The following is an 8,575-nucleotide window of genomic DNA, read 5'->3' as shown; positions in this document are numbered from 1 at the left end:
AAAACCGTCTCCGTCCCGCCCCATGTCTAGTTAAGACTTGAATGACTTTTGAAAATCTTCTTTCACTTATTTTACTTATTTTACTGTTCATTTTTTACTACTAAAAACTCTTTGAGTATATTAAGTTTATGATAATGTGATATAATAAATTCCAAAATATTTTTATAAAATTTAATTGAAAAATAATTTAAAAAAATTATACTAAAAATTAAATTAAATACAATGAAAAATGAAAAATTGTAGAAATATTTATTTTTATATATAACAAATATTTTTCATTTGGTAAAGATATTACATTACCACCACAAATACAATTAAGCTGAAAAATGTTTTTCAATTTTAGAAAACCTCCCTTTAACCTTTAACCTCTTTCATCCATTTTTCTAGAAAAAAATCAATATCATCTTAAACCATGAAAAACCTAGTTTACGATATTGATGATACTGGATGGAGACACATTCGACACGCAAATCTACATTCTACAATTGTTGGGATAACACCGTCGCAGAAGAGGGTTCAGCCAAAACACGCTCTTCTTTTTTCTTTAGTTCATTTCTTGATCATTATGGAGAAAAGGAAACTTATCAAGAGTTTCTAACTGTCATACGGTGAACTGACTTGGGGTATTTTGCTTTTTATCGCAATGTCGCGGATAGCAAGAGTCGCCACCGACTTTTCTTTTATCCAATAAGGAAAGGTGGAAAAGAACAGGAAAGACCTCAATAGATTTTGGGTTCGGGAGGTACATTATACAAAGGGAAGGTGTTAGCACCCTTTGTATCCATGGTTATCCATGGGCTCTTAATTGCTGGATCACTTATATTTTTGTCTGAAAAGTGTTCGTGAATTGTTTAAAAATGTTTCGAAAAGAGAGTTTAACTTTGTAATGATTCTCGTATGAATGTATACAAAGTATTTATCTCGTTTGATTTTGAAAAAAACAGTTTAGAAAAATATAACTTGGTAATGATTCTAGTATGAATGTATACCAAGTGGTGATTTTCTAGGATTTGCAAAGTGTGGGGGGTGGGAAATGTTTTAGGTTATGATCCAGCAATTGAGAGTTATACCTTCCTAAGGTCGTTATGAACGTTTCCTATCCTTATGAGGGTAAAACTGTCCTTACTATTGAGAAGTAAGTAATTTTACCCTTTGGATGTTTAAGGGTCATCGTAGGGTCATCGATAGGTCATTGAAGGCAACAGTTGTAAGGATACCTTAGCATTCGAAGGGACGATCATCATTTAACCGTAGGCTACACCGAAGGGTCATCGAGGGACGAAATCACATATTCGAAGGCAACATCCGAGGGACTATGATTTATTTTATGATGTTTTAATCGAAGGGCCATTGCTAAGTGTATCCCTACATTCGCGGGACATGACCGTTATACCGTAATACCGTAGGGCAGCAAAGAGAGGTCCAAAATCACATGTTTAAAGGCCATATTTTAAAGTCAATTAGGTGATTAGGATGAATATCCACATTAAGATCAATACATTAAAATTAATACATTAAAATTAATACATTAAAATTAATTAAGCAATTTAGGGTGGATCTTCATAAGGGTATCCCACAAATAAAGTGGAAGGCCTAAACAGCACTCTTTTCCTGGGATATGTGAACCTTTACAAAATTCAGCAAACGGGTTAGAATACCAATCAGGGTGCAATCGAGGATTACACCGCAAAAGAAAACACAGCAGCATGAATGTCAGGCAAAACAGTGCATAATTAACATAGAATAGATCAGGTTACGCATAGGACATAACAAATATCAACGGCTGTCCCGTTCGCCTCTGCCTCGCCTAGCGAGGGCCTAGCGAATGCTCGCTACATGCTCGCTTAGCGATGTGCTAGCGAGCGGCTGCGGGTTTTGAATTTCAGAACAGTATGATCTCAGCATGCTGCATGCCTTATTGCATTCAATTACAGAAATAAATGGTCAAACACTCAGGATATTCAGGCGTACTGGAATTCACATGCAAAGTCTAATTACATATCCAAAAATTCAATCATGATGCATTATGTATTTAGAGATTTATAAATTGGAAGCATAAAACAATAATGATACACAAACCTGTTTGCAATGGAGTGGTAATGCTGAATTGGCAAGTCACTTTTGGTATCGGGTTGAGTTGGGCGGCGGTAACTTCGGTGCGGATGAGCGGCCGTCAGGGCTTCTTCACTCCGACTTCTCTGGGCTACTCTCCGGGGTTGCTATGCCAGGGTTTCCGGCCGTCTCCGTCTTGGTTTTTCCTCCTCTTTTCGTTCTGGAGTTGGGGTATTTATAATACTCCTTTGATGACCTAATGGGCTCAGAATGAAGCCCGAAATTTTCTGTTGTCTGTCAGCTTCGCTAGGCGAGCGTGTAGCGAACGTTCGCTAGGCGAGCGTGTAGCGAACGTGTAGCGAACAGGCCAGTTTGGGCCATTTTCTGGATTGGGCCATTCGTGAGCTGGGCCTTCGTTCCTTTGAGATCAGTGTCATAAAAATGAGTCGGAGTGCCCTTGAAAAAATGTCTTGAAATATTAATGGGCAAATTTTGGGGTATGACAGCTGCCCCTGTTCAATATTCTTGAACCGAGAGAGTCAGAATGGTATGTACGTCATTCGTGGTCTGGAGGTGGAAGATTATTGAACACTTAGAATGCCGCAAAAATTTGCACTTGTCAATTAGTTAGTCTGGATGGAGATGGGCATAAAGATGCCATCTAGGAAGTTTGATGATGAGAGCTTCAGAGTGCGTCGTACGTTAGAAGATATCTGAAGTCATGGGTGTCACTGGGTCATACGCCAGACCGTATAGTGAGTCATTCATTAAGCCGTCGACTTCACTGGGGATTTAGAATGGGTCATACGCCGCCGGGGATAACAGATCAGAATGGATCATACGCTAGATCGTATCTGAGTTGCAGAATGGGCCGCCTGTTTGGCTGTATCTGACGAAAAGTAGTCGTACGCTAGACTACACCTCGGGATGTACCGTACGCTAGGTAGTATCTGAGGAATGAAGATCCGAATGGGTCGTACGCTAGACCGTATTGTTGGAGGAGTAATATGTTGTGCCGAATCAAAATGAGATAAGAATCCGAATGAGTCATACACTGCTGGGGATAAAGGATCAGAATGGATCGTACGCTAGATCGTATCTGAGTTGCGGAACGAGCCGTCCGTTAGGCTGTACCTGATGATGAAGGGGGTAGTCATACGCTAGACTACACTTCAAAAATGTACCGTACGCTAGGCAGCATTTGAGGACTTGAAGGTCTAACTGGGTCGTACATTAGACCGTATTTGAGCAGAATGAGCCATCCGTTAGGCTGAATCTGATGAAAGGGGTAGTCGTACGCTAGACTACACTTCAGAAATGTACCGTACGCTAGGTAGCATCTGAGGGATCGAAGGTCTAACTGGGTCGTATGTTAGACCGTATTGGAGTTGTTGAAGGCCAGAATGGACCGTACGTTAGATCGCATCTGAGTTGAAGGAGTCATATGTTGAGATGAATCAGGATGGACCGTATGCTAGGTAGTACCTGAGAAATGAAGGTCCAACTGGGTCGTACATTAGACCGTGTTGGAGTAGTTGAAGATCAGAATGGATCGTCCGTTAGATCGTATCTGAGTGGAAGGAGTTATATGTTGGGCTGAATCAGAATGAACCGTACGTTAGACTGTATCTGATCGTATTTGTAGATGCTGTATTTGCAATGAATATTTGGGGTGGGCTTAAAGATGCCACCATTAGGAGGATGTCAGAATGAATGTTGACATGGAGCATATCTGAAAGATGTAGTTGAATCCCGAACGTAATTGATGAGGATGTCCGTCTGAATGGACCTTTGTTTTGACTGTATCAGGGGAATAATTAACCTGAAAAATAAAGTTAGCTTCATGCCATGTCATGATGCATGAGATGTTTTATGCTTTCGAAAATAACTGCGAACGATGTATGCATGCGTATGCTGTGAAAGGATGTAATGAATGAATTATGCATCTGAAAAGTTCTTCCAGAGGACTCTACTGGGGAAAACAAATCTCAATCTTCTGGTTGGGAGATACTGGTATCGATGACCCTTTCTTAGCCGGGGATGCTTGATTTCTGTCTGATGGTAGAAATGTTCAACAGAAGCCTGGCTGGGGGTGGAAGAGATGACCCATTTGTCTAGTAATGCCACTCTCTTCTGGAAATGACTGGCTTTGCTGGGGGATAGGATTAGCAACGGATTCATTGGAAAGCATGGTTAGACCTTCTCCACGATCCTGAAGTCTCGTAGTAATCGCTATTTCTATTTTATGCACGCATTTTTGGTAAACATCGATCATATCCAAATGCATATATTAATTCGAATTAAATCAATGGACGTTTATGCAAACAAAACAGAGAAAGTAAAACAAGAGCATTTTTTTTTAAACTAAAATTATATTGATTTCGAAAGAGGGCCTATAAACAGGCAATTTGTGTACAAGGAGACAGAAATCCTAGTAAGAGGAAATTGTCAGGCAAACAAAGAGAAAGCTATGCAGAAAAAGTCCTATCGATTCTAATTCCACCACTGTCATTATGTCTTCAAGCATCTCATCTCCTGTTGTCGGATAAAAGTGATTGGCTTGTTCAGTCCCTCGAAGTTGGATGAAGCTGTCTGAGAACGGGACATAGTCATATGCTTTAATCCCTAATTTTTGCCTGGACCGCCTTTTCAGGTTTTCAGTCCACCAGGATACCCTTTTTTGCCCAAGCCGCCTTTTCAGGTTTTCAACTTGTCGGGTGTACATGCGCAGTATTTTTTTTTTAACTATGTCCGTGTTCACGGGATGCGGGGATTCTTCGTCATCCATTGTAGCAAGCATCGTGGCTCCACCAGAGAATACCTTCTTAACTACAAATGGCCCTTCGTATGTGGGAGTCCATTTGCCCCTGGGATCACTTTGTGGTAGAATGATACGCTTGATCACCAAGTCGCCGATTTGATACACCTGTCTCTTGACCCTTTTGTTAAATGCCTGGGTCATGCGCTTCTGATATGTCCGTCCATGACAAACAGCCGCGAGTCTCTTTTCATCAGTCAAATTTATCTGATCGAGTCGAGTCTGAATCCATTCATCCTCATCTAAACCCACCTCCGTCATGATTCTTAGGGAGGGAATATGAACTTCCACTGGTAAGACAGCTTCCATTCCGTAGACTAAAGGAGTTGCCCCTGTCGAAGTGCGTATTGAGGCGCGATAACCATGGAGGGCAACCGGTAACATCTCATGCCAGTCTTTGTATGTTACTGTTATCTTTTGTATGATCTTCTTGATATGGTTAGCAGTCTCCACGGCGCTGTTCATCCTTGGCCGGTACAGAGAAGAGTTATGGTGCTTTATTTGGAACTGCGTGCAGAGTTCAGTTTAGTACTATTATCAGTGATTACTCTTTCAGGGAACAACAGGTTTCTCAAATAGATATTTGATAGAATCCATCTTAGAAGTCAATAAAGTGGTATGATTCAACATATACTGTCTTAGTCGGCGAGCAACCCAGGCCAAAGCGCAACAAGCTTTCTCGAGCTGTGAGTATCTTGTTTCACAGTCGGTACCTTTTGCAAAGGTAGCATATTGCATGCTCTTTTCGACCAGACTCGTCATGTTGCCCCGACACGCACCCCATTGAATTTTCTAACACGGTCAAATACATGATTAGAGGTCTTCCTTCAACTGGTATTATCAGAATTGGAGGTTCTTGGAGATACTTCTTGATTTTGTCTCAGTAATTTGAAGATGGATTTGCAGGTAGCGGTCAAATGGGAGCTAAATCGGGCAACGTGGTCCAGATTTACGATTTCGATCGATGCCCCAGGCGGCTGAATAGTCTTTTCTTCTTGCAGTAGTCTGGCAAGCTCTCCAGGTACTTCACAATCTTCCTCACTTCCATCCTTGGCTTGGTAGATCGGGTTTTCAAAGTCATAATGAATAGTAGCAGAATTACTATCAACAGGATCCAGAGTGGATATGGATCTGCGATTTGTTACGTGAGTGTGTGCAAGAAAACATAGCTTATTTGAAAGATGACAGGAAAGATAAAGAGCGCAATATTTGAATGCAAAAAGGTTCATTGATTTATTGAATATGAATATGCTTATGAAAATGACAAAACCCTTGAAAAATTAGTTATTGTGCCCCGGGCATAGACACAATGCTTTAAAATGCTAAAATAGCAATAACAATTACTCCTGACTAAAGGAAATCGGGATAGTGTCTTCAGCTTTCCAATTATTGAGTCCGTCACCAATTGTTGGGAAAATCCAGCCATCCAAGTCATAATCGTTATCAGTATCTTCCACAGCATTGACAGTCTCGTCATGATTAGGCAGAGGGGCAGTAATGTCATTAGGAGTCTCCGGAGTATCAGAGGTAGCCGCCTGTATCTTTCCACTTCGAATACCGCGTTCCACATGCTCACCTGTTAATATAAGTTCAGTGAAACCCAATGAGGAACTCCTCAATAGATGGCTGTAGAATGGGCCAGTCAATGTGCTCATGAACATGTCCACTAATTCTCGATCAGTCATGGGGGGTTTGACTCTGCCAGCCAAATCTCTCCATTTTTGAGCATATTCTTTGAAGCTTTCTTTAGATCCCATAGTCATATTCTGCAACTGTAGCCGGGTAGGCGCTAATTCAGAATTATACTGGTAGTGCTTGTAGAAAGCTGTCGCTAAATCAGTCCATGTGCGGATGTCAGAGCTCTCGAGCTGATAGTACCATTCTAACTGTGTGTCAGCCAGACTTTCTTGGAAGAAATGGATCCATAGCTTCCTATCAGCGGTATGCGGCTGAATCTTTCTCACATAAGCTCTCAGATGCATTTGAGGACAAGATGCCCCATCATATTTAGTGAAAGCGGGGACCTTGAATTTACGGGGAATGACCACATCTGAGACCAGACCTAAGCTTTCGAAATCTAGACCGGGCGCCTTCTGACTTTCCATAGCTAGCATACGTTCTTCCAGCAACTTGTACTTATCATCTTTTGGAGAGTACTGCTCATTCACATAATCTTCATCGTCGTCCTCCTGGCTGAAAGGATAAGCATTCTCATCTTCTGAATCTGTTCCCTCTTCTTGATCTTTCTTCAGCTCGAGCAAGAGAGCCTTCAGTTCCTCCTGCCCCTTGGACAAGTTCAAGATCATCTCCTGGAGTTGAGCATTCTGAGCATGGAGATCCTTGACAGTTTGTTCGAGGTCCATTTTTCTGTTTGTTAGGAAGACCGTGAGAACATTGAACTTGTAGAATACCTGTTATGCAGTGTTATGTTATGCTATGCAATGTATGAAATGTTTTCAAGGACTTTTGGAATTTAACTTTGCGTAAATCACCAACAAGAGAGACATGTTTATTGCTGATTTCTTTGATCAATGTTCATTACAAAAGGAATAATAATAAAAATACAATGAAAGCTCAAGTCTCCCAGGGGCGACTTCTTTTTGGGCGAAGATACGCATTGAGTCTTCGTTCCTCATTAAGCTGACTGGTAAGTTCTAGCACTTTCTTCCTTTCTGCGACGAACTGAGTCTCGAAAGTATCCCTTTCTTCTCTCAACTGGGTCCAGGATCTCTTTAGTTCCTCAACATTGGTAGGCATATCTGAATATGGAATGATCTGAGGAGCACCTCCTTCAGCTTCAGGTTCGACAATCTGAGGTCCGATTGCGAGATATGGCATGACAAGTTCACGAGCTCTGGCGCGTACCCATCTGAGATAAGGTTCCATAGGAATAGAATTTTTCTGTCCTAACGTACCTCTCTTCACCATGCCCCAAGCTCGTACGAATCTTTGACGGAGGCCTTGGGAATCGTTGTCATAGTCGAACATGATGCCTTCGATGATCATTTCATGTGGACCATCTCTTCGAGCACAACCAAACTGTCGCAGAGCTAAAGCAGGATTATAAGTAATACCTCCTCTTATTCCTAGGAGTGGTACATTAGGGAACTCGCCACAACGGTCAATGATGGTAACATTTTCCTTGAACTGAGGACACCAACAGATGTCTGGGTGGGAGAGCGACATTATCCTTTGAGACCATTTCAAATTCTGCTCGTTCTTCAAGACCGATTGAGGAAGGTGCGAAATAAACCACCTAGACAACAAAGGTATGCAGCACATGAGAGTCCCTTGCTTCTTCATGGTACGAGTGTGGAGGGAATGCAAAATGTCTCCCAGCAAGGTAGGTACAGGGTTATGAGTGAGAAATATCTTAATAGCATTCATGTCTATGAATTGGTCTGGATTAGGGAATAACACCAAGCCATAGATTAGCAATGCCAGGATGTCTTCGAAAGCACGGACATTCATAACTTTTAAGAATTCTCGGGCCTTATTTGTCAGGAATTTGGCAAGTAAACCCTTAACTCCACTCCTTGTTACCCAATTAGCTTCAATGTCGGACTTCGTCATGTGTAAAGCTGCGGCAACTTCTTCAGACTTCGGAACCTTTTCTAAACCACTGAACGGTAGTTGATCAAGGATAGGTATCCCAAGCAGTCTGGAGAATTCTTCCAATGTGGGTACCAACTGATAATCTGGGAA

Source organism: Lathyrus oleraceus, chromosome 7 (assembly GCF_024323335.1).
Source record: "Lathyrus oleraceus cultivar Zhongwan6 chromosome 7, CAAS_Psat_ZW6_1.0, whole genome shotgun sequence".
NCBI classification, from domain to species: Eukaryota; Viridiplantae; Streptophyta; class Magnoliopsida; order Fabales; family Fabaceae; genus Lathyrus; species Lathyrus oleraceus.
This window is presented reverse-complemented; position numbering follows the sequence as displayed.